General features: G+C 42.3%; 26 non-coding genes and 1 pseudogene across 26 annotated transcripts; 1 reads left to right on the forward strand and 26 right to left on the reverse strand.

The window, feature by feature from the left end:
- LOC117473393 overlaps window positions 1-17,394 on the forward strand; it is a 58,000-nt pseudogene extending 40,606 nt beyond the window's left edge.
- Window positions 547-630, reverse strand: trnai-uau. The gene is given in 2 exon segments: window positions 547-582; window positions 593-630. It is a non-coding gene; the product is annotated as a tRNA-Ile (tRNA).
- Window positions 1,203-1,275, reverse strand: trnat-agu. Its single transcript has one exon. It is a non-coding gene; the product is annotated as a tRNA-Thr (tRNA).
- trnat-ugu lies at window positions 1,629-1,701 on the reverse strand. Its single transcript has one exon. It is a non-coding gene; the product is annotated as a tRNA-Thr (tRNA).
- Window positions 1,945-2,016, reverse strand: trnat-cgu. The gene has a single exon. It is a non-coding gene; the product is annotated as a tRNA-Thr (tRNA).
- Window positions 2,264-2,357, reverse strand: trnai-uau. Its single transcript has 2 exons — window positions 2,320-2,357; window positions 2,264-2,299 (listed from the first exon to the last, which is right to left on the reverse strand). It is a non-coding gene; the product is annotated as a tRNA-Ile (tRNA).
- On the reverse strand, window positions 2,778-2,849 carry trnat-agu. Its single transcript has one exon. It is a non-coding gene; the product is annotated as a tRNA-Thr (tRNA).
- Window positions 3,199-3,271, reverse strand: trnat-ugu. The gene has a single exon. It is a non-coding gene; the product is annotated as a tRNA-Thr (tRNA).
- On the reverse strand, window positions 3,511-3,594 carry trnai-uau. Its single transcript is given in 2 exon segments — window positions 3,511-3,546; window positions 3,557-3,594. It is a non-coding gene; the product is annotated as a tRNA-Ile (tRNA).
- On the reverse strand, window positions 4,169-4,241 carry trnat-agu. The gene has a single exon. It is a non-coding gene; the product is annotated as a tRNA-Thr (tRNA).
- Window positions 4,586-4,658, reverse strand: trnat-ugu. The gene has a single exon. It is a non-coding gene; the product is annotated as a tRNA-Thr (tRNA).
- On the reverse strand, window positions 4,903-4,974 carry trnat-cgu. The gene has a single exon. It is a non-coding gene; the product is annotated as a tRNA-Thr (tRNA).
- trnai-uau lies at window positions 5,222-5,315 on the reverse strand. Its single transcript has 2 exons — window positions 5,278-5,315; window positions 5,222-5,257 (listed from the first exon to the last, which is right to left on the reverse strand). It is a non-coding gene; the product is annotated as a tRNA-Ile (tRNA).
- On the reverse strand, window positions 5,740-5,811 carry trnat-cgu. Its single transcript has one exon. It is a non-coding gene; the product is annotated as a tRNA-Thr (tRNA).
- trnai-uau lies at window positions 6,059-6,152 on the reverse strand. Its single transcript has 2 exons — window positions 6,115-6,152; window positions 6,059-6,094 (listed from the first exon to the last, which is right to left on the reverse strand). It is a non-coding gene; the product is annotated as a tRNA-Ile (tRNA).
- On the reverse strand, window positions 6,992-7,064 carry trnat-ugu. The gene has a single exon. It is a non-coding gene; the product is annotated as a tRNA-Thr (tRNA).
- Window positions 7,311-7,382, reverse strand: trnat-cgu. Its single transcript has one exon. It is a non-coding gene; the product is annotated as a tRNA-Thr (tRNA).
- Window positions 8,148-8,220, reverse strand: trnat-agu. Its single transcript has one exon. It is a non-coding gene; the product is annotated as a tRNA-Thr (tRNA).
- Window positions 8,566-8,638, reverse strand: trnat-cgu. The gene has a single exon. It is a non-coding gene; the product is annotated as a tRNA-Thr (tRNA).
- Window positions 9,181-9,274, reverse strand: trnai-uau. Its single transcript has 2 exons — window positions 9,237-9,274; window positions 9,181-9,216 (listed from the first exon to the last, which is right to left on the reverse strand). It is a non-coding gene; the product is annotated as a tRNA-Ile (tRNA).
- Window positions 9,902-9,974, reverse strand: trnat-ugu. The gene has a single exon. It is a non-coding gene; the product is annotated as a tRNA-Thr (tRNA).
- trnat-ugu lies at window positions 10,228-10,299 on the reverse strand. The gene has a single exon. It is a non-coding gene; the product is annotated as a tRNA-Thr (tRNA).
- On the reverse strand, window positions 10,547-10,640 carry trnai-uau. Its single transcript has 2 exons — window positions 10,603-10,640; window positions 10,547-10,582 (listed from the first exon to the last, which is right to left on the reverse strand). It is a non-coding gene; the product is annotated as a tRNA-Ile (tRNA).
- Window positions 11,065-11,137, reverse strand: trnat-cgu. Its single transcript has one exon. It is a non-coding gene; the product is annotated as a tRNA-Thr (tRNA).
- Window positions 11,463-11,534, reverse strand: trnat-cgu. Its single transcript has one exon. It is a non-coding gene; the product is annotated as a tRNA-Thr (tRNA).
- Window positions 11,782-11,875, reverse strand: trnai-uau. Its single transcript has 2 exons — window positions 11,838-11,875; window positions 11,782-11,817 (listed from the first exon to the last, which is right to left on the reverse strand). It is a non-coding gene; the product is annotated as a tRNA-Ile (tRNA).
- On the reverse strand, window positions 12,300-12,371 carry trnat-agu. The gene has a single exon. It is a non-coding gene; the product is annotated as a tRNA-Thr (tRNA).
- Window positions 17,395-25,501: the final 8,107 nt, after the last annotated feature.

Raw genomic sequence — 25,501 nt, forward strand, 5'->3', positions numbered from 1 at the left:
CTTCCAGTGTGTCATTTTATTTCTACAAATGTTTATTCACGCTGATAAATGTGCAATCATAAAGTCCCAAACCGAAAACATGTTTAGTTGTCATCCTGTGTGTCCGTTTGTCAAAGTCAGGTATTACATTGGTAATGCCCTAATATAGTTTTACGCCCAAACTAAACCAAACCCTTATTTCAGAGGTGGATAACACACCTAATTCAAGAGATATTGTCTGTAACAAAGAGGGTGCTGCTGGGATTTGGACCCAGGATCTCCTGTTTACAAGACAGCCGATTTGACCGCTAAGCCACAGCACGTCTCAATAGTTTTCTTTTCCTTCTCTCTCCTGAATTTATTTATTATAACCAAAGTAAACCAAAGCCATATGACCATATTTACCGTGTGTCCAATGCATACTGTATGGCTTCTGTCACATTCATCAATATTTGGCCTGTGATATTTAATGAATGACTCAATGAGCACCGAAAAACTCTTTCCGTATGCTTCACTCCAAGTAGTTTAACTCAGATAATATCCTTTGAATGCAGGTTAAAACTTCTCTGCTTCAGGTGAGGCTTGAACTCACAACCTCAGCAGGTTACTGTCTTATAAGTACCGCGCGCTGACCGATTGCGCCACTGGAGCACAAAATGTCAATAAGATCAAAAACAATAGCCATTACCCTTAATTTTCTAAATGTATCGGTTATTATAACCAAACACTCTCCTATGCTCTAGAGCAGGAATGGGCAAATGGCGGCCCTCAGATCAATTTAGAAACAACGTAATTAATTAAAAAAGTCAAACATATATTTTTTTAACTTGTAGTACTGATACCGTCCACTAGACTCCTTACGTCGCGAGCTGCGTACACGATGTCATCTTAATGTTTAATCTTAATGCACACGCATTTTCCGTGCTAAACCAAAGTTGCCCATCCCTGCTCTAGAGTCTTTCTTTTAGGCTTTAATTTGTCACTAGAAAGTGAAATGGGTGCTTTTAGGAACACCCAACCTCTATAAATTATGATTTTCTCAAATACCGTTCTTTATATAGATATTTACCAGTGGGCATCAGATAAATCTAGATTAAAAAATCGAGGTCATACATAATCTAAGCCATTTTGAAGTACAAACTATACCAAACATTTACTATTGAATGTAATTGAACGTGGTAATGATGAGAGGCTTATCTTAAAAGTAGCTCTCTGTAACAAAGAGGCACTGCTGGGAGTTGAACCCAGGATCTCCTGTTTACTAGACAGGCTCTTTACCAACTAAGCCACAGCACCACCTTCAGATTTTGTTCTTCTCAGTTATGGGCTCAGCTGTTTCCTTTCATTCTTCCACAACAATTGTATTATCAGGCTGCAAATAATATATATAATATAAAAAGTCCCAAATCCACTGCTGTATTTAACATTCGTCATCAAGGTAATAGGATGTGTCACAAAGTGCTGTCTCATTGTATTTATACTTTTGAGATCTTGCACTCGCAGGTATTTACCAGGTGACATCAGACCATCTGCGAGGGTTCATCAATCAAATTGGGAATGGCCGTTTGATCATTTTTACGCCCAAACTAAAACCCTTACTTCTGATATAAATAAAAGACAGACTTCTAGATATATCTTCTGTAACAAAGAGGCACTGCTGGGATTTGGACCCAGGATCTCCTGTTTACAAGACAGGCGCTTTGACCGCTAAGCTACAGCACCTACTTTGCAAATGTTTTTTGTTAAAAGGAAGTTGATTTTACTCACTTTTTAAAGCCTGCAGATCCACACAATGAGTTTAGGTGAGTAACTCTGAATATAAAGAAACTTTGTTTGAAAAAATGATCAAGAGTGCACTTTTACCTGCTCAATGTTGGATGTGATTGTGTGGACTGTGAAACTAACCTTTTTTGGGTGGTATTGTAAATTGCATTCAGTGCTGTAGAGATAATCTCTGTATCAAAGAGGCACTGCTGGGATTTGAACCCAGGATCTCCTGTTTACGAGACAGGCGCTTTACCACTAAGCCACAGCGCCTATATCACCAGTGCACCAACACATGGTCTGCCTCGTGTGGAAGCCCCTCTTTAGTTTCTCACCTGCTGAGCCCAGAGTAAAATGTTTCTGTGTGCACAAACTACAGGTGAACAGCAAACACCAGTCTGATGTTGGTGACAGTACGACTATCTAGGACAAAGTTAAAGTGGGGGTGCCGAATCCGGCAGCACCAACACCTTTTTAAACTTTCATGTTGCGTGCAGATGACTAGAAAGCTAAACTTCTCTGCTCCAGGTGAGGCTTGAACTCACAACCTCGGCATCACTCTGCAGGTTACTGTCTTATAAGTACCGTGCGCTGACCGATTGCGCCACTGGAGCACAAAATGGCAATAATATCAAAAACAATAGCCATTACTCTTGAATTTTCTAAATGTATCTGTTATTATAACCAAATCTTTTCCTATGCTCTAGACTAGAGAGTCTTTCGTTTAGGCTTTAATTTGTCAGTAGAAAGTGAAATGGGTGCTTTTAGGAACACCCAACCTCTATAAATTATGATTTTCTCAAATACCGTTCTTTATATAGATATTTACCAGTGGGCATCAGATAAATCTAGATAAAAAAATCGAGTTTATACACACAAATTAATCCAAACCATTACTTCAGAGGTGGATAACAGTCAACTTTAAACCTTAATCGAAGCCATTTTGAAGTACAAACTATACCAAACATTTACTGTTGAATGTAATTGAACGTGGTAACGATGAGAGCTTTATCTAAATGCTCTCTGTAACAAATAGGCGCTGCTGGGAGTTGAACCCAGGATCTCCTGTTTACTAGACAGGCGCTTTACCGTTAAGCCACAGCACCGCTCTTACTGTTTCTGTTTTTCTCAGATACTGTGCTCAGTAGTTTCCTCTCATTCTTCACAGGCGCTTTACAACTTAGCCACAGCGCCCGTTTCTCCATCCACTACCTCCTTACTTTTTACCTTCCAGTGTGTCATTTTCTTTCTACAAATGTTTATTCACGCTGATAAATGTTCAATCATAAAGTCCCAAACCGAAAACATGTTTAGTTGTCATCCTGTGTGTCCGTTTGTCAAAGTCAGGTATTAGATTGGTAATGCCCTAATATAGTTTTACGCCCAAACTAAACCAAACCCTTATTTCAGAGGTGGATAACACACCTAATTCAAGAGATATTGTCTGTAACAAAGAGGCGCTGCTGGGATTTGGACCCAGGATCTCCTGTTTACAAGACAGCCGCTTTGACCGCTAAGCTACAGCACCTCTCAATAGTTTTCTTTTCATTCTCTCTCCTGAATTTATTTATTATAACCAAAGTAAACCAAAGCCATATGACCATATTTACCGTGTGTCCAATGCATATGGCTTCTGTCACATTCATCAATATTTGGCCTGTGATATTTAATGAATGACTCAATGAGCACCGAAAAACTCTTTCCGTATGCTTCACTCCAAGTAGTTTAACTCAGATAATATCCTTTGAATGCAGGTTAAAACTTCTCTGCTTCAGGTGAGGCTTGAACTCACAACCTCAGCAGGTTACTGTCTTATAAGTACCGCGCGCTGACCGATTGCGCCACTGGAGCACAAAATGTCAATAAGATCAAAAACAATAGCCATTACCCTTACATTTTCTAAATGTATCGGTTATTATAACCAAACACTCTCCTATGCTCTAGAGCAGGAATGGGCAAATGGCGGCCCTCAGATCAATTTAGAAACAACGTAATTAATTAAAAAAGTCAAACATATATTTTTTTAACTTGTAGTACTGATACCGTCCACTAGACTCCTTACGTCGCGAGCTGCGTACACGATGTCATCTTAATGTTTAATCTTAATGCATACGCATTTTCCGTGCTAAACCAAAGTTGCCCATCCCTGCTCTAGAGTCTTTCTTTTAGGCTTTAATTTGTCACTAGAAAGTGAAATGGGTGCTTTTAGGAACACCCAACCTCTATAAATTATGATTTTCTCAAATACCGTTCTTTATATAGATATTTACCAGTGGGCATCAGATAAATCTAGATTAAAAAATCGAGGTCATACATAATCTAAGCCATTTTGAAGTACAAACTATACCAAACATTTACTATTGAATGTAATTGAACGTGGTAATGATGAGAGGCTTATCTTAAAAGATTGCTCTCTGTAACAAAGAGGCACTGCTGGGAGTTGAACCCAGGATCTCCTGTTTACTAGACAGGCTCTTTACCAACTAAGCCACAGCACCACCTTCAGATTTTGTTCTTCTCAGTTATGGGCTCAGCTGTTTCCTTTCATTCTTCCACAACAAATGTATTATCAGGCTGCAAATAATATAAAAAGTCCCAAATCCACTGCTGTATTTAACATTCGTCATCAAGGTAATAGGATGTGTCACAAAGTGCTGTCTCATTGTATTTATACTTTTGAGATCTTGCACTCGCAGGTATTTACCAGGTGACATCAGACCATCTGCGAGGGTTCATCAATCACATTGGGAATGGCCGTTTGATCATTTTTACGCCCAAACTAAAACCCTTACTTCTGATATAACTAAAAGACAGACTTCTAGATATATCTTCTGTAACAAAGAGGCACTGCTGGGATTTGGACCCAGGATCTCCTGTTTACAAGACAGGCGCTTTGACCGCTAAGCTACAGCGCCTACTTTGCAAATGTTTTTTGTTAAAAGGAAGTTGATTTTACTCACTTTTTAAAGCCTGCAGATCCACACAATGAGTTTAGGTGAGTAACTCTGAATATAAAGAAACTTTGTTTGAAAAAATGATCCAGAGTGCACTTTTACCTGCTAAATGTTGGATGTGATTGTGGTGGGATGTGAAACTCACCTTTTTTGGGTGGTATTGTAAATTGCATTCAGTGCTGTAGAGATAATCTCTGTATCAAAGAGGCACTGCTGGGATTTGAACCCAGGATCTCCTGTTTACGAGACAGGCGCTTTACCACTAAGCCACAGCGCCTATATCACCTGTGCACCAACACATGGTCTGTCTCATGTGGAAGCCCCTCTTTAGTTTCTCACCTGCTGAGCCCAGAGTAAAATGTTTCTTTGTGCACAAACTACAGGTGAACAGCAAACACCAGTCTGATTTTGGTGACAGTACGACTATCTAGGACAAAGTTAAAGTGGGGGTGCCGAATCCGGCAGCACCAACACCTTTTTAAACTTTCATGTTGCGTGCAGATGACTAGAAAGCTAAACTTCTCTGCTCCAGGTGAGGCTTGAACTCACAACCTCGGCATCACTCTGTAGGTTACTGTCTTATAAGTACCGCGCGCTGACCGATTGCGCCACTGGAGCACAAAATGACAATAATATCAAAAACAATAGCCATTACTCTTGAATTTTCTAAATGTATCTGTTATTATAACCAAATCTTTTCCTATGCTCTAGACTAGAGAGTCTTTCGTTTAGGCTTTAATTTGTCACTAGAAAGTGAAATGGGTGCTTTTAGGAAGACCCAACCTCTATAAATTATGATTTTCTCAAATACCGTTCTTTATATAGATATTTACCAGTGGGCATCAGATAAATCTAGATTAGAAAATCGAGTTTATACACACAAATGAATCCAAACCATTACTTCAGAGGTGGATAACAGTCAACTTTAAACCTTAATCTAAGCCATTTTGAAGTACAAACTATACCAAATATTGACTGTTGAATGTAATTGAACGTGGTAACGATGAGAGGTTTATCTAAATAGATGCTCTCTGTAACAAAGAGGCACTGCTGGGAGTTGGACCCAGGATCTCGTGTTTACGAGACAGGCGCTTTACCACTAAGCCACAGCGCCTATATCACCTGTGCACCAACACCTGGTCTGCCTCATGTGGAAGCCCCTCTTTAGTTTCTCACCTGCTGAGCCCAGAGTAAAATGTTTCTGTGTGCACAAACTACAGGTGAACAGCAAACACCAGTCTGATGTTGGTGACAGTACGACTATCTAGGACAAAGTTAAAGTGGGGGTGCCAAATCCGGCAGCACCAACACCTTTTTAAACTTTCATGTTGCGTGCAGATGACTAGAAAGCTAAACTTCTCTGCTCCAGGTGAGGCTTGAACTCACAACCTCGGCATCACTCTGCAGGTTACTGTCTTATAAGTACCGCGCGCTGACCGATTGCGCCACTGGAGCACAAAATGGCAATAATATCAAAAACAATAGCCATTACTCTTGAATGTTCGAAATGTATCTGTTATTATAACCAAATCTTTTCCTATGCTCTAGACTAGAGAGTCTTTCGTTTAGGCTTTAATTTGTCAGTAGAAAGTGAAATGGGTGCTTTTAGGAACACCCAACCTCTATAAATTATGATTTTCTCAAATACCGTTCTTTATATAGATATTTACCAGTGGGCATCAGATAAATCTAGATTAGAAAATCGAGTTTATACACACAAATTAATCCAAACCATTACTTCAGAGGTGGATAACAGTCAACTTTAAACCTTAATCGAAGCCATTTTGAAGTACAAACTATACCAAACATTTACTGTTGAATGTAATTGAACGTGGTAACGATGAGAGCTTTATCTAAATAGATGCTCTCTGTAACAAAGAGGCGCTGCTGGGAGTTGAACCCAGGATCTCCTGTTACTAGACAGGCGCTTTACCGCTAAGCCACAGCATCACTTTCAGATTTTGTTCTTCTCAGTTATGGGCTCAGCTGTTTCCTTTCATTCTTCCACAAAAAATTATTATCAGGCTGCAAATAATATATATAATATAAAAAGTCCCAAATCCACTACTGTACTTAACATTCGTCATCAAGGTAATAGGATGTGTCACAAAGTGCTGTCTCATTGTATTTATACTTTTGAGATCTTGCACTCGCAGGTATTTACCAGGTGACATCATATAATCTGCGAGGGTTCATCAATCACATTGGGAATGGCCGTTTTTACGCCCAAACTAAAACCCTTACTTCTGAGGTGAATGTAGCACAGATTTCAAGAGATATCTTCTGTAACAAAGAGGCACTGCTGGGATTTGGACCAAGGATCTCCTGTTTACAAGACAGGCGCTTTGACCGCTAAGCTACAGCGCCTACTTTGCAAATGTTTTTTGTTAAAAGGAAGTTGATTTTACTCACTTTTTAAAGCCTGCAGATCCACACAATGAGTTTAGGTGAGTAACTCTGAATATAAAGAAACTTTGTTTGAAAGAATGATCAAGAGTGCACTTTTACATGCTCAATGTTGGATGTGATTGTGTGGAGGGATGTGAAACTAACCTTTTTTGGCAGGTATTGTAAATTGCATTCAGTGCTGTAGAGATAATCTCTGTATGAAAGAGGCACTGCTGGGATTTGAACCCAGGATCTGCTGTTTACGAGACAGGCGCTTTACCACTAAGCCACAGCGCCTATATCTCCTGTGCACCAACACTTGGTCTGCCTCATGTGGAAGCCCCTCTTTAGTTTCTCACCTGCTGAGCCCAGAGTAAAATGTTTCTGTGTGCACAAACTACAGGTGAACAGCAAACACCAGTCTGATGTTGGTGACAGTACGACTATCTAGGACAAAGTTAAAGTGGTGGTGCCGAATCCGGCAGCACCAACAGATTTTAAACTTTCATGTTGCGTACAGAGGTCTAGAAAGCTAAACTTCTCAGCTCCAGGTGAGGCTTGAACTCACAACCTCGGCATTACTCTGCAGGTTACTGTCTTATAAGTACCGTGCGCTGACCGATTTTCGCCACTGGAGCACAAAATAGCAATAATATCAAAAACAATAGCCATTACTCTTGAATTTTCTAAATGTATCTGTTATTATAACCAAATCTTCTCCTATGCTCTAGACTAGAGAGTCTTTCGTTTAGGCTTCAATTTGTCAGTAGAAAGTGAAATGTGTGCTTTTAGGAACACCCAACCTCTATGAATTATGATTTTCTCAAATACCGTTCTATATATAGATATTTACCAGTGGGCATCATATAAATCTAGATTAGAAAATCTAGTTTATACACACAAATGAATCCAAACCATTACTTCAGAGGTGGATAACAGTCAACTTTAAATCTTAATCTAAGCCATTTTCAAGTACAAACTATACCAAACATTTACTGTTGAATGTAATTGAACGTGGTAACGATGAGAGGTTTATCTTAAAAGATGCTCTCTGTAACAAAGAGGCACTGCTGGGAGTTGAACCCAGGATCTCCTGTTTACTAGACAGGCGCTTTACCAACTAAGCCACAGCACCACCTTCAGATTTTGTTCTTCTCAGTTATGGGCTCAGCTGTTTCCTTTCATTCTTCCACAAAAAAAATATTATCAGGCTGCAAATAATACCTATAATATAAAAAGTCACAAATCCCCGACTGTACTTAACATTCGTCATCAAGGTAATAGGATGTGTTACAAAGTGCTGTCTCATTGTATTTATACTTTTGAGATCTTGCACTCGCAGGTATTTACCAGGTGACATCATATAATCTGCGAGGGTTCATCAATCACATTGGGAATGGCCGTTTTTACGCCCAAACTAAAACCCTTACTTCTGAGGTGAATGTAGCACAGATTTCAAGAGATATTTTCTGTAAGAAAGAAGCACTGCTGGGATTTGGACCCAGGATCTCCTGTTTACGAGACAGGCGCTTTGACCACTAAGCTACAGCGCCTACTTTGCAAATGTTTTTTGTTAAAAGGAAATTGATATGATTATTTTTTTTAAACCATATAGATCCACGCAATGAGTTTTGATGAGTTACTCTGAATATAAACATAACTTTGTTGGAAAGAAAAATGGAGAAGGCTCATTTACCTGCTCAATGTTGGAAGTGATTGTGTGGATTGTGGTGGGATGAGAAACTAACCTTTTTTGGGTGGTATTGTAAATTGCATTCAGTGCTGGAGAGATAATCTCTGTATTAAAGAGGCACAAGACAGGCGCTTTACCACTAAGCCACAGCACCTATATCACCTGTGCACCAACACCTGGTCTGCCTCATGTGGAAGCCCCTCTTTAGTTTCTCACCTACTGAGCCCAGAGTAAAATGTTTCTGTGTGCACAAACTACAGGTGAACAGCAAACACCAGTCTGATGTTGGTGACAGTACGACTATCTAGGACAAAGTTAAAGTGGGGGTGCCAAATCCGGCAGCACCAACACCTTTTTAAACTTTCATGTTGCGTGCAGATGACTAGAAAGCTAAACTTCTCCTGCTCCAGGTGAGGCTTGAACTCACAACCTCAGCATCACTCTGCAGGTTACTGTCTTATAAGTACCGCGCGCTGACCGATTGCGCCACTGGAGCACAAAATGGCAATAATATCAATAACAATAACAATAGCCATTACTCTTGAATTTTCTAAATGTATCTGTTATTATAACCAAATCTTTTCCAATGCTCTAGACTAGAGAGTCTTTCGTTTAGGCTTTCATTTGTCACTAGAAAGTGAAATGGGTGCTTTTAGGAACACCCAACCTCTATAAATTATGATTTTCTCAGATATCGTTCTTTATATAGATATTTACCAGTGGGCATCAGATACATCTAAATTAAAAAATCTAGTTTATACACACAAATGAATCCAAACCATTACTTCAGAGGTGGATAACAGTCAACTTTAAAACTTAATCTAAGCCATTTTGAAGTACAAACTATACCAAACATTTACTGTTGAATGTAATTGAACTTGGTAACGATGAGAGGTTTATCTTAAAAGATGCTCTCTGTAACGAAGAGGCTGTCTACAAAGTGCTGTCTCATTGTATTTATACTTTTGAGATCTTGCACTCGCAGGTATTTACCAGGTGACATCATATAATCTGCGAGGGTTCATCAATCACATTGGGAATGGCCGTTTTTACGCCCAAACTAAAACCCTTACTTCTGAGGTGAATGTAGCACAGCTTTCAAGAGATATTTTCTGTAAGAAAGAGGCACTGCTGGGATTTGGACCCAGGATCTCCTGTTTACAAGACAGGCGCTTTGACCGCTAAGCTACAGCGCCTACTTTGCAAATGATTTTTGTTCAAAGGAAGTTGATTTTACTCACTTTTTAAAGCCTGCAGATCCACACAATGAGTTTAGGTGAGTAACTCTGAATATAAAGAAACTTTGTTTGAAAAAATGATCAAGAGTGCACTTTTACCTGCTCAATGTTGGATGTGATTGTGTGGACTGTGGTGGGATGAGAAACTAACTGTTTTTGGGTAGTTTTGTCAATTGCATTCAGTGCTGTAGAGATAATCTCTGTAACAAAGAGGCACTGCTGGGATTTGAACCCAGGATCTCCTGTTTACAAGACAGGCGCTTTACCACTAAGCCACAGCACCTATATCACCTGTGCACCAACACCTGGTCTGCCTCATGTGGAAGCCCCTCTTTAGTTTCTCACCTGCTGAGCCCAGAGTAAAATGTTTCTGTGTGCACATACTACAGGTGAACAGTAAACACCAGTCTGATGTTGGTGACAGTACGACTATCTCGGACAAAGTTAAAGTGGGGGTGCCAAATCCGGCAGCACCAACACCTTTTTAAACTTTCATTTTGCGTGCAGATGACTAGAAAGCTAAACTCCTCTGCTCCAGGTGAGGCTTGAACTCACAACCTCGGCATCACTCTGCAGGTTACTGTGTTATAAATACCGCGCGCTGACCGATTGCGCCACTGGAGCACAAAATGTCAATAATATCAAAAACAATAGCCATTACTCTTGAATTTTCTAAATGTATCTGTTATTACAACCAAATATTTTCCTATGCTCTAGACTAGAGAGTCTTTCGTTTAGGCTTTAATTTGTCACTAGAAAGTGAAATGGGTGCTATTAGGAACACCCAACCTCTATAAATTATGATTTTCTCAAATACCGTTCTTTATATAGATATTTACCAGTGGGCATCAGATAAATCTAGATTAAAAAATCTATTTTATACACACAAATGAATCCAAACCATTACCTCAGAGGTGGATAACAGTCAACTTTAAACCTTAATCTAAGCCATTTTCAAGTACAAACTATACCAAACATTTACTGTTGAATGTAATTGAACGTGGTAACGATGAGAGGTTTATCTTAATAGATGCTCTCTGTAACAAAGAGGCACTGCTGGGAGTTGGACCCAGGATCTCCTGTTTACGAGACAGGCGCTTTGATCGCTAAGCTACAGCGCCTCCTTCACCACAATATATGTTGCAAGACACTGAGATAGTAGATTGAAACAATGCTGGATCTAAAACACCTGGCTTTGCAAATGTTTTTTGTTAAAAGGAAATTGATATGATTATTTTTTTTAAACCCTATAGATCCACGCAATGAGTTTTGATGAGTTACTCTGAATATAAACATAACTTTGTTAGAAAGAAAAATGGAGTAGGCTCGTTTACCTGCTCCTTGTTGGATGTGATTGTGTGGACTGTGGTGGGATGTGAAACTAACCTTTTTTGGCAGGTATTGTAAATTGTATTCAGTGCGGTAGAGATAATCTCTGTATCAAAGAGGCACTGCTGGGATTTGAACCCAGGATCTCCTGTTTACGAGACAGGCGCTTTACCACTAAGCCACAGCGCCTATATCACTTGTGCACCAACACCTGGTCTGCCTCATGTGGAAGCCCTTCTTTAGTTTCTCACCTGCTGAGCCCAGAGTAAAATGTTTCTGTGTGCACAAACTACAGGTGAACAGCAAACACCAGTCTGATTTTGGTGACAGTACGACTATCTAGGACAAAGTTAAAGTGGGGGTGCCAAATCCGGCAGCACAAACACCTTTTTAAACTTTCATGTTGCGTGCAGATGACTAGAAAGCTAAACTTCTCTGCTCCAGGTGAGGCTTGAACTCACAACCTCGGCATCACTCTGCAGGTCACTGTCTTATAAGTACCGCACGCTGACCGATTGCGCCACTGGAGCACAAAATGGTAATAATATCAAAAACAATAGCCATTACTCTTGAATTTTCTAAATGTATCTGTTATTATAACCAAATATTTTCCGATGCTCTGGACTAGAGAGTCTTTCGTTTAGGCTTCAATTTGTCACTAGAAAGTGAAATGGGTGCTTTTAGGAACACCCAACCTCTATAAATTATGATTTTCTCAAATACCGTTCTTTATATAGATATTTACCAGTGGGCATCAGATACATCTAGATTATAAAATCTAGTTTATACACACAAATGAATCCAAACCATTACTTCAGAGGTGGATAACAGTCAACTTTAAACCTTAATCTAAGCCATTTTGAAGTACAAACTATACCAAACATTTACTGTTGAATGTAATTGAACGTGGTAACGATGAGAGGTTTATCTTAAAAGATGCTCTCTGTAACAAAGAGGCACTGCTGGGAGTTGAACCCAGGATCTCCTGTTTACTAGACAGGCGCTTTACCGCTAAGCCACAGCACCACTTTCAGATTTTGTTCTTCTCAGTTATGGGCTCAGCTGTTTCCTTTCATTCTTCCACAAAAATGTATTATCAGGCTGCAGATAATATATATAATATAAAAAGTCCCAAATCCACTACTGTACTTAACATTCGTCATCAAGGTAATAGGATGTGTCACAAAGTGCTGTCTCATTGTATTTATACTTTTGAGATCTTGCACTCGCAGGTATTTACCAGGTGACATCAGATAATCTGCGAGGGTTCATCAATCACATTGGGAATGGCCGTTTGATTATTTTTACGCCCAAACTAAAACCCTTACTTCTATTTCGTATATGGCTTCGCCCTCTAAGGCTATCGCTATTGGGTAATCCCCCTGCGCACCCGCGCAGCACTGAAAACACTTGTAGTCCACGCCCGCCCGCAAGGTGGGCCCCACCCTCGGGCTCGCTTCCGGTATAAATAGGAAGGAGGCCCGACAATCTGCTCCCTCTTTTTCTTCAGCACCCCGTTACTGAAGCACAAGAGACACTTTCATTAACAGAGCAATCATGAGCAGCAATTGTGTGAGAGATTGTCCCTCATGTGGCTCTGGATTAGAGATGGGCGAGTCCTGATTCATCCGGATCATTAACCCGGATCCTAGAAATGAGCTGGTCGTGACGAGTCTCCCCTCTCCATTAACCCGAGTCCTTGAGTCCCACACTTGGTGTGACGTACAAATTAAAACTATAAATTGCGTCACTCGCTACTCTCTTTATAACATGTAAAATCACATTACAACGTACCCCAGTCCATCTACCTACCCTTTAGTAAGTATACAGGATAGCTGCCTGCCAGAAGTGATCGTTTGGCTCAGGGGAGGGGACGCGGATCAGTGAAACTTCCTGCAGACTCGTGGGGACTCAGAGGAGCCGACGGCTCCTAACCGTAATAGAGTGGCGAAGTCCCTCCCCTTCCGGTGGAGCCCCATGGGACCTTATTTCGGAAAAGTTATGCATTGAAGTCAATGGAGAGAGAAAGATTATCTTTCGATCCCGTTTGAATTGTGCCACGAATTACACATATGATGTTTGTCAATTTAAAAGATAATTTTGCAAGTCAAAAAAAAAAAAATGTGTCGTAAAACTGTGAAGTAACACATTTGTTTGTGTGAAACGCTTAATGAACTACATCTCTGGTCAACAACACACGTGACGTCACCAAGATGGCCGTCACTACTGTCTTGTCAACACAACGACCCTCACTATCACCACAATGAAACACGTCCTGAAGAATGTCATGCAAAGCTGCCTGCCTGCCTTCCTTTGATTCTCTCTGAACTGCCTGGTCGTTTTAATGTTTAATGTCAACCATTTGTGCAGATAGCATGAAGTAGAGAAGATCGCCGATGCTAACGTTAGCGTTAGCATTTCTCCCCCGGGCTTAAATGGTGTATTATAGAATGATCACACCGGTGACAGTACTATTCAAAGGGTTCACGAAATATGACTACTACTCTTACTGTTTAACATTTTGGGTTACTTAATGTTACTTCATGTTAAGGCTAATACAAATGACAAGGCTGTAATGCTAACTAACGTGCTAGCTACTAGCTAGGTAGCTAACTTGATCCACACACTCCTCTTTCATCAGACGGGAAGCGAAAGAACGAGCAAGACCCATTGCTGGTATAATAACAACCTGGTACTAAGCACACAGGCATCTTGTTAAAGTTATCTTATCTTAGCCAGCGCCATATAGATAGATTATATCTATATGGCGCTGATCGTATATATACGGTATTATACGTATATCGTAGTGTCTCAATTGTGACATCACTTACGCGACTCTGGGATTTGTAGTCTTTCTAGTTGCGTATTTTTCATAGTCTTATATTTCAACAGTTTTACGACAAACTGTGACTTTTTTGACATGGAAATGATTTTTTAAGATTGACAAACATCATATGTGTAATTCATGGCACAATTCAAACGGGATCGAAAGATAAGTTTTCTCTCCCCATTGACTTCAATGCATAATTTTTCCGAGATAAGGTCCCATACCCCGGAAGTAAGTGGGAGGGACTTCGCCACTCTATAGCATAGCAGATCCAGCGATCTCGTCATGTGCACGAGCATAGTCCCTCCTCCAGCACCCGGCTCCCGCGCTATGCACGAGCAGACTCGCTCGCAGACTCGCAGACTCGCTCGCAGACTCGCAGATTCGCAAATCCTGACTCGCTGCAACACACAGCGGATCAGACTCGTGCGGACTCGGAGCCGTAACCATATAGCAGCAGATCCAGAGATCCAGCAGACTCGTCGTCATGCACGAGTCAACAGCAGACTCAGATTCGCAAATCCTGACTCACTGTTCTGCAACACACAGCGGATCAGACTCGTGCGGACTCGGAGCCGTATATAGCAGCAGATCCAGAGATCCAGCAGACTCGTCCTCATGCACGAGTCCACAGCAGACTCAGATTTGCCAAATCGCAAAATAACCCTTTTTTTTGTGATCAACATTTTTTATTAAAGCAAAATACACTGTGTAGCGGAGGTTAATATAACGTCAGTTTAATAGATAGATAGATAGATAGTACTTTATTGATCCCAAATTGGGAAATTGTTGTTACAGCAGCATAAAAGGCATTTTACAATAAAACAAAACTACAAAATATACAAGAATAGAAAGAAAAATAAAATAAAATATAAAATATAAAATATACATGTCGAAATAGAAAATATACATGCAGATATTATATATATATATATACAAATATATATATATATTCAAAATATATGGAATAATAATATGCTCGTGAAATGCATCAACTTTTCGGTTTCACCGATAGGATTTCTACGGTCTTGGTGATGATGACTCAAATGACTCGTATGATCCGGATCTCTTCAATGACTGACTCAGAAGACCCTGAGTCCGTAAAAGGATCCGGATTTGCCATCTCTACTCTGGATCAGTGGCGAGCCGTGAGCTTTATACCTAGGCCCTCTGACCCCCACCCCTTCCCTCGAAAAAAAGAAAAAAAAAAGAGTTATTACGTCACAGCGTATACTTCAGCGGAATATCAAAACAACGGCCCAGGGTGCAAAACGCATCAATGACAGCGACCCTCTACCACACAAAACAACACCTGTGAACCCCATTTGTGTTCTTTGACATTGAAAATGATATTGCATTGTGTTTCTTACTTTCGTTGCAGTTGTATGTCTTAAGTGTAATTTGGCATGCTTTTATTTTGAAGGCGAGTTCACGCTGTTGACAGGAAGTTGTTGTTGCTATGGAAACAAGAAAAGTTTCACAGCGGGCGGAACTTGTCATCTAGTCCGCGATAATAAAACCCACCCATTTAGAGGGAAGATATGATTGGTCAATTGTACTGTCATTTGACATTACTCTCTCGTTCAGTTACTATAGCAACCCTCTGTGAATCGCAGAGAGGGCCAGACGAGCTTCTTTCATGTAACCCACATTCAAACAGAGACTGAACAGGCAGATTCGAAGGATTTATTTATTTGGAAATGTTATTTTATTAAATCAAGTTTTTTTTCGGTAAAACTAATGAAAAATATAACAAAAATAATATTAAAAAAATATATATTTTTAAAAAATATATTTTTTTTTAATGTTTTTAAATATTATTTTTTGGAATATCTTAGGCCCTCACAGAGGGCCTAGAGGGCCCTGACGGCTCGCCACTGCTCTGGATACATTATGAGTTACGACCAGCACACGATGTGCGAATCCTGCCTGAGGCCAGAGCACGCATACGCGGCTCTCAGCCAGCAGGTCGCATGCACACACTGTGCCCGTCTCCCCTCGGACGACAGGAAGTGAAGAGCGGACGCTCTCGCTGCTGCGGCCGAGGAGGACGATTGGCCCGTCCAGGCTTTCGAGCCCGTGGACGGCGGCCTCATGTCCCTGGAGCCGAGTGCCGGGCAGGTGTCGGACGACTCCTACCCCGCCTCCCTCCACGGTTCACCGTACGGTTCTCTCGGCAGGGTGCCGGCTTGGCGGACGAGCACGCGGTCCCCTTCTCCGTCACCACGGCGCTGCCGGTGATAGGTGGCATCCTGGGGGAACTACCGGAGATCATATGCAAGGCGGCCGCCTGCAGAGGTCTCCCCGTTCCCCCAGCTCAGGAGAGTTGTGCTCCGGACGATATGGCCGGAGTTTTTTCGCGGGTGCAGACGGTCGGGAGTGACCCGGTCTGGCCACGCTTCCCCGCCATCAGGAGGTACCAGGAGGGGGCGGCGGCGAATCCGAGGACCCTGAAGGCTCCGGTGGCCACATTTGTTCCCCTCACCAAGGTGGAGGGGTTCACAGATGCTGGTTTCCCAGCCACCCCTTCTTTGGAGCCGAGCCTGACGGCGTTTTTTGGGGTGAGACAGGCCAACGTGATCGCCGGACGGCGCCCTACGTTGGCCTCCCCCAGGGACCAGTATGTTGCCCGCCAGGCCGACCGGGTGCACCAGTGTGCCTTTCAGGCGTCGGCGGCGGCGAACAACATCGCGCTGCTCTCAAACTCGGTGGTGACGCTGGTGGAGCGGTCCACCACCTTGGCCGCTGATGAAGCGGAGGAGATCGGCAAGGCGGCCAGCACGGCGCTCACACTGTGCGCGTCCGTCGCTGTCTCCCAGGCGAGGATCGCCGCGTGGGTGACGCAGATTCAGCGCCACCTCTGGCTGCAGCAGGCGTCACTTACGGAGACGGCCAGGAAGGTGCTTCTGAACGCTCCAATCAGCCCGGACGGGCTGTTCGGACCCCAGTTCCACGCCATGGTGGAGTCCATGAAGTCTGCTGCAGAACAGGCGGACGACATCCGCCAGCACGTCAGCTGGCTCCAGCCTGCTGGGCGGCCACAGCGGCATCAACGCCCGCAGCAGCCGCAGCGTCCGACCCGGCCACAGCGGCAGGCGGAGAGACGCCCACAGCCGCGGCGTCAGGGTCCTTCAGCGGCTGCAGGGGCTCCGTCCCACGTCTCCGCTCCCCCGCCACCCCAGAGACAAAGGGGTCTTCCAGCGGTGGGTCAACGGGGAGTGAGGCACTCCCGCTCTTGGTCTGCTCCACCAGAGCCTCCGAGGAAGCAGAGACGTTTTTGACGTGTTGGGGTTGTGTGGAAAATAAAAGGAGAGTTCATTTTCCAAACTTTTTGTCTGAGTCATCAGTATCAAGTGTTTTCTCCAACCTGGTCTCACCAGAATGCGTGACTCCACCACGACTCCTTAACACCGCATTGCGTGGTGGAGTCACGAACTTTGCTACATTTACGTGTCTGCACCACGCAAACAACCCCAATGTAAAGTGAATGAGGCTCCTTTGTCGTGGTGCACACACGCATTTCTACAACGTCCAGCAGTGAGCTTTTATTCTATAAAACGTTTTTAAAATCTACTTTATAGCTTGTAGTAACTCACAGGAGGCTTCTTTTATTTTATTTGTATTCATAATAATTTTTATTTTTCGTCAGAATGCATGGGCGTAATTTCCACTGGGGACAGGGGGGACATGTCCCCCCCACTTTTCAAAATCCCATTTGTGTCCCCCCCACTTTTTTTTTTTTTAATTTAAAAAAAAAAATGTACGCAAGCGGTCATCGTCACGGAGGAGCGTCTGTGTGTGTGTGTGGCACGAGCGCATCTTGTGAGAGAGAGATAGAAAGAGAGAGAGACAGAGAGAGAGAGACATAGAGAGTTATGGGGGTTGTTGTTAGCATTTGGTGCTAGCTCGGAGCTAATGGAGATTAGTAGCTGTTTCAACAATAAGGAGAGGGAGAGCTCATTCCTGTTGGACTTTGAGAGACTGAGAGACAGAGAGAGAGAGAGAGAGAGAGAGAGAGAGAGAGAGAGAGAGAGAGAGAGAGAGAGAGAGAGAGAGAGAGAGAGAGAGAGAGAGAGAGAGAGATAGTTACGTGGGTTGTTGTTAGCATCTGGTGCTAGCTCGGAGCTAACGGAGATTAGAAGCTGTTTCAACAATAAAGAGAGGGAGAGTCCTCTCCTGTCGGACTGAGAGAGAGATAACGTCAACTCAGGGAGGTAAAGGACTCTCTTGAGTGATTAGGTTGTAAACTTTAGTCTAGTTATCTCAGTGGGTCTCAAACGGTTTGGTCATCTATGTAAACAAATATTTCCATCTATGTAATATATAGTTGTATATAAAATAAGTTAAGAAATCCTTCCAATGTGTACTATAGGTCAGTACAAAAATAAAAAACACAGTTTGAAAGGGGAGTGATTAGTCAAATATGCATAAATAAAAAGAAAAAATGCAGACTAGGTAAGATGAAGATATAGAGAGGAGTTTATCAATGATTTGTTATTGGTTGTGAGAATATTCTAATGGCTTTTTGATTATTGAAATATATACAGTTCTGTTTCATATGAGTGTTGAGAACTGTATCCATAAATCTCTTAATGTTGCCCTCAAAGTGCACCAGATTGATGCATTCAACTTCAATTTAAAGAAACAAATCTTCCCTAGAGGATGTCAGGTAGTGATGTGTCGGTCGCGAACGAGCCGATTCTTTTGAACGGCTCTTTGGTACGAACGAGGGGAACCGAGTCGTACTTGGTGAGAGCCGTTCTTGTTATCGTTCAATCGTTGGTCCGCACTCACTGCCTGCCAAAATCCACTCGCCTTTTAAATAGCTTGATTTTGTTCCCCAAACGTATTCTGTGAAGATCCGCCCCTACTCTGTTTGGTAGGTTTCAGCCTTCTTATTATACATCCATGGTTTCAGCACGAGGAGTGAAATGGGGTGGGTGTTAACGGAATACACGAGAGAGAGAAGTCATACCAAGTGGAATAGGACAGGTAGACAACGTGTTTTTCGGATGGAAAATGAGCCAAACGCGAAAACGCAGCAGCATTTGGATTCACTTCAACCAAAACCCAGGCAGTGATAAAGCGCACCATTTGTAAAGGCAAAATATCCTTTAAAGCAGGATCAACAAATAATCTCCATCGCCACTTAAAAACACAGTATCTAATATTAAGAGTTGCATGAATTTCATTCAAGGCAAGGCAACTTTATTTACTTAACACATACAGAGGGTAAATTCAAAGTACATTCACTGACATGATGACATGGATATGGCGCCACCTTGTGTCATGTTTACAATGCCGATTATTGACATTAGGTCTGGCAATACAGTCAATCATTATCCTGGTGATTATTTTGCAAATAAACCTAGTAACCTTCAAAAAACGGCTCTTTTGAACGGCTCTTTTGAACGGCTCTTTGAAAGGAACGGAGCCATAAGATCCGGCTCCCTTCAAAGAGCCATAATTCCCATCACTAATGTCAGGTAATCACAAATAAAACAGGTTCACATGGATAGGATACTAGATAAGTGTGCACACTCATTATATACACTACACATTTTTCTTGGATTTGTTAACACTATAGTCCCTAATATATTTGTAGAAAGGCAGGAAATGGAATTAAATTGAGAAAATATTTCATTGCGGAGGACCCCCTGTTTTGTGTCCCCCCCACTTCTCAAACCAAAGTTACACCCTTGTCAGAATGTATTATGGTGCATTATTCACCAATGTTTGTTCTCAAAAAACAATGCATTGTGTGTAATACAACTGTGATTTTTATTAAATTAGTTCGTTTTTAAGGAAGGCCAGAGCTTCAGCTGTGTCAAAGAGATTGTTCCCTTTAGTTAACGTTATTTAAAAGATAATTATATTCCTATTTGATCAAGTACCCTTTATTGTATTACGGACCCAAAGAGCTGAGCGTCCATTCCCATTGGATAACGGAGCATTTTGCACCCGGCAGTAAGTATTCTCCTTACTGTCCAGTGATTTTATTTACAGTGATATCTGCACTACTCATCAACTCAAAAACACCAGATTATCCTTGTTAATTACACAACATTGATTGGTTTAAATTGTGTACAATGCTTTTGTATTTTCCCCTTTCGATTCGGAGAAAACAAATATTTGTTCGTAGTGTGTGGATGGCAGAAGGCACTACACTACCCAGAATCCTCAGCTATGGGACTACACCATGTGCTTAGAACGTGTCCTACCCCCCCCCCCCCCCCCCCCCCCCCCCCCCCCACCCCCCTTAGGTCACAGGCTCCTCCAACAGTGCAACACAATAAAACAGATAGGCTACACAGAACAAATAGTGCAAGTAAATACAAAAAGAAAAATAGTAAAATAGTAAAAAGTGAAATAGTGCAATACGAGTCTATATACAAGTGATTGGAATATGATATATTAGATAAATAATTTCTAAGTAGCAGCCAGATGAATGTTATGGATGTTGTTTCTAAGTTCAGGTGTTTAATAGTCTTATGGCCTGTGGGATGAAACTGTCCCTGAGTCTGGTGGGTTTTAGTCCGGATGCTGCGGTACCGCCTGCCAGACGGCAGCAGACAGAACAGTTTGTGGGGTGATGGGGGTCTTTTATAATCCTGAGGGCTTTCTTTAAGGTTAACCTGGTATTTTTACTCCACTACATTTATTTTAGTTACTTTACAGATTTGGATTAATGATGTGAAATATAAACAACCCTTAAATCAGACTTTAGTTACACCTGAGTAAAATTCAGTGAATTCAGCCAACAATCAGGCGAGATATTTGGTAGTGGGTGCTTGAGAAGACTAAATATTTATCTGCAGATCCCTATAAAGCATATTCATTACTCGTTATTCTCTGCTAATAGTTAATTAAAAACTGTATATAATGGCTATTTTGCACATCCCTTTCAAGATTTCAAGATTTTCTAAGGTTTATTGACATATCATATACACAACTACGGTGTAGTTATGCAATGAATGAAATACTTCGGTCACAGGTTCATCAACAGTTCAATCATCTATCGATATCTGTGTACCTCCACCATTAAACATATTCTGCACATTTCTTATACGATCTACATATATCTTATAAGAGTATAATTAATATGTATAATATCAGTTAAAATAAGTGCTTCAACATAGTTAACATTGAAGGAAAGTTGATTGTCAAGTTCCAAAACAAACCATGCGATATATTAGACGTTAAGTACTTTGTCAGGCTTAATATCTGTAGATACCCCCAAAGCTTTTTTCTTATTTAAAAGAAGACCTTAACCTAAAGTATTCTTTAATGTTTAAATAAAGCCTTATTAGTTTGTCTGTTTTGCACATCCTCCTATCAGGCACTAAACTGTTTTATTGTAGAGATCACTTACAGTATCTTCTTGATATCTTCTATTCTATATTATTTATATCATTGACCTTCCACTTTCCCACTATATTAAGAGTATGTACTCTTAATATTTAAATGTTTTCATCAAATATAACACATTCAAAAGTGCTTTACAAAATGAAAGACATTAAGAAAAAGGCATTTTAAAACAGTCATTAAAAAGCAACCCAATCTACCTGCATTGCATTACTCTAAACGTGTAATAACGTGCTTTAACCAGTAGGAGGTGCGGGTTAAAAAGCTGTCAAGTTTACAGTGTTAACAAAATAAAATATACTGCTGTTTCTGGTTTAGTTTACGACGGATATATTCTGTTATTGTTTTGATATTTGTAACACAAAAGCGATGTAAAAAACCCACAGCAACACAGAAAAGATGGTCTTAACATGACCCAGCGGTCTAGTAGTTAATAAAAAACAATAATATCAAAACAAATTATTACTACTAACTTTATTGTGAAATTAAAATAGAACGGTAAAAGAATAGTTTCCGGTCTATTCTGAGGCCCGATCTCCGTAGATAAATAAAGAACTACGACAGATGTGTAATGTTTAATGCAGCCAAACCATTCATTACAATGCATTCATGTGATGACTTTCAAAGAGTAAAGCAAGCACTGCTGAATAAAGTATGATTTGATCTTTTACGAAACGTTTTTTTCATTGGAATGCAGTTGGAGGTCAACCAATCACAGAGCTTGAGGCAAAGCGGAACAATAGCTGAGGATTCTGGGTAGTGTAGTGTCTTCTACCATCCACACACTCCGAAAACATATTTGTTTCTCCGAATCGAAAGGGGAAAATACAAAAGCATTGTACACAATTTAAACCAATCAATGTTGTGTAATTAACAAGGATAATCTGGTGTTTTTGAGTTGATGAGTAGTGCAGATATCACTGTAAATAAAATCAATGGACAGTAAGGAGAATACTTACTTCCGGGTGTAAAATGCTCCATTATCCAATGGGAATGGACGCTCAGCTCTTTGGGTCCGTAATACAATAAAGGGTACTTGATCAAATAGGAATATAATTATCTTTTAAATAACGTTAACTAAAGGGAACAATCTCTTTGACACAGCTGAAGCTCTGGCCTTCCTTAAAAACAAACTAATTTAATAAAAATCACAGTTGTATTACACACAATGCACTGTTTTTTGAGAACAAACATTGGTGAATAATGCACCATAATACATTCTGACGAAAAATAAAAATTATTATGAATACAAATAAAATAAAAGAAGCCTCCTGTGAGTTACTACAAGCTATAAAGTAGATTTTAAAAACGTTTTATAGAATAAAAGCTCACTGCTGGACGTTGTAGAAATGCGTGTGTGCACCACGACAAAGGAGCCTCATTCACTTTACATTGGGGTTGTTTGCGTGGTGCAGACACGTAAATGTAGCAAAGTTTGTGACTCCACCACGCAATGCGGTGTTAAGGAGTCGTGGTGGAGTCACGCATTCTGGTGAGACCAGGTTGGTTTTCTCACCCCCCACTCTGTGTAAGAGCCTGCAGTTTTTAATCTATCGGTTAATAAACTGCAGAGTTCGCTAATTAAGCCAGCTGCCACCAATCTGTTGATTAGTAGACAGCAGGGCTCGCTGCAGAAGCCTGCTGGTTTTAACCTATCGGTTAATGAACCGCAGAGCTCGCGGCATTCCTCTGTCCGAGATACGTCTCCTCCACACATAATAAGCCCATGAGCGCAGTTATGACGCCTCATGTGGACGTCACGGCACACACCTCCACTCATCCCCTGAGCGTGTACACGCCTCATGATGAGAGCCGGAGTGAAACGCAGCGTGTGGAGGCTCCCTCACAGCCCTTTTGCTCCAGGCCCACCTTGGGTGAATAAAAGAGTGCCTCACGGGCTGCGGCGGCGAGGGCTCTGACGTGGCTCGTCGCCATGACGACCACAACACATCTCGAGCATGTGCGTCCGATCCCCATGGGTCTCCCCCACAGGAGGAGACTCCAGAGGTGGGTCATTCGCTGCAGAAGCCTGCTGTTTTAACCTATTGGTTTATAAACTGCATAGCTCGCGGCATTCCTCTGTCCCAGATATGCCTCCTACAGAGCACGGTCATGACGACCATTACAGCATATCACAGAGAAGCCTCTCCAATGGGGGAGTGAGACCCATCCTTGATCTGTCAGTATTCCCATGCTGACGATCAAACAGGTGCTGGAATGTGTTCACCAGGACATTCTCTTTTCAGGGAATATCAGACCAGACAATCGTCTGCTGTTTGGATGTTCCCTGGCTCCTCGCATTTTGTGTAGAGAAGGCTGGAGCCACTACACAGAGAGGAGGGATGAGAATGGGGTTTTTTCTCTGGACGACCTGCTATTTGCTATAGGCTCGATCCAGCATGAGGAAGTCGCTTTACAGACGATACATCTCGTATCGCATCTGTCAAAGCCTGGGTTTTCATAATGAATTTGGAGAAGAGCTGCCCTCTCCCCTCTCAGACATTCATTTATCTGGGAGTGGAATTAAACTCAGCCAGCAGAGCGCGGCTCTTGCGGCAGCGAGTGGAGGAACTGCAGCGAGATCTCCTCCGGCGTGTCTAACTCTCTCCGTGACGCAGCTGCTCGGCATTGACGTCAGCTGGTCACGCGGTGATCCCCATGGGTCTCCCCCACAGGAGGAGACTCCAGAGGTGGGTCATTCGCTGCAGAAGCCTGCTGTTTTAACCTATTGGTTTATAAACTGCATAGCTCGCTCGAGTTGTCCTCTTCCCCCCCCAGACATTCATTTATCTGCGAGTGGAATAAAACTCAGCCAGCAGAGTGCGGCTCTCGCTGCAGCGAGTGGAGGAACTGACAGCTCCCTATCCAGCGTGTCACATCCCACAGCGTGGTGACAGCCCTCTCCGTGATACAGCTGCTCAGCATGACGTCAGCTGATCACGTGGGGATTCCCCGGGGTCTCCCCCACAGGAGGGGTCTCCAGAGGTGGTTCATTCGCCCACGCACCGACCCCGTGCGTCAGGGGTAAATGTGCTGGAGCTGTTCTCCGGGTTGGGAAGTATTCCAGCACTTCGCCCCGTTGCTGTACAATCAAACATGTGTCTATTCGCCCAGCCAACAGGCCACGGCAGCCTACCTCAATCGCCAGGGAGGACAGCCGTTTATGCTAAACCGGCTTCATGCCTAAGGCTAAGGTCATCACAAACCTTTTTAGGTCAAGAGTGATCACCCTGGCTGGCTTCTTTCCCCCTCCTCAAAGCCAGAGGAATGTTTCCTCCTCCACGGCTTTGCACGGATGAATGTCAGTGGAAGACATTTGCAATGCTGCTTCTTGGTCTTCTCCCTGTTCCTTTATTCAATTTTATTTGAGGGATGTCTCCCATTCCTCTCTGACACACCCTGTGCTGAGTGTCCTGTCAGAGTGAGTGACGTCAGGGATCCAGCTGTGCGCCTCTCTCCTGCCTCGGCACACGGAGAGTGGCCTGTATTTCCCTCTTATGAGAGGGACCTCCCTCTTTTTTCCCCTGACACATTTCGTACGGAATGTCTTGTCAGAGTGTGTGATGTTGGGGACCCAGCTGTGCGCTCTTCTGCCTGTCTGCACACAGAGAGCTGCTATTCCCCCTCCTTCAGTCACTGGGCAAAGTGTGACCTTTCGTCTCTACTTTCTCACAGCGGACGGGTATGTATTATTCCCAGCCTTCGTCCTCTCATGGTCCTATTCATGTTATGATATATTCCAGGGACTGTGATGCGCCATTCGCATGGCGCAATAGGCATGGGTTATTATCTGAGCATGTGTGGTTGTGCTTCTTGTACCGGGGCGACCCAGTGGGGCGCAGACGACATCTTGCTTCGCCCTTAACCCAATAGCGATAGCCTTAGAGGGCGAAGCCATATACGAAATAGAACTGAAGTTACCTACTGTAACTCCAGCTTCTATGAGTATTGGCGTAGCCCTCTA

This window comes from Trematomus bernacchii, unplaced genomic scaffold, assembly GCF_902827165.1.
Source record: "Trematomus bernacchii unplaced genomic scaffold, fTreBer1.1, whole genome shotgun sequence".
NCBI classification, from domain to species: Eukaryota; Metazoa; Chordata; class Actinopteri; order Perciformes; family Nototheniidae; genus Trematomus; species Trematomus bernacchii.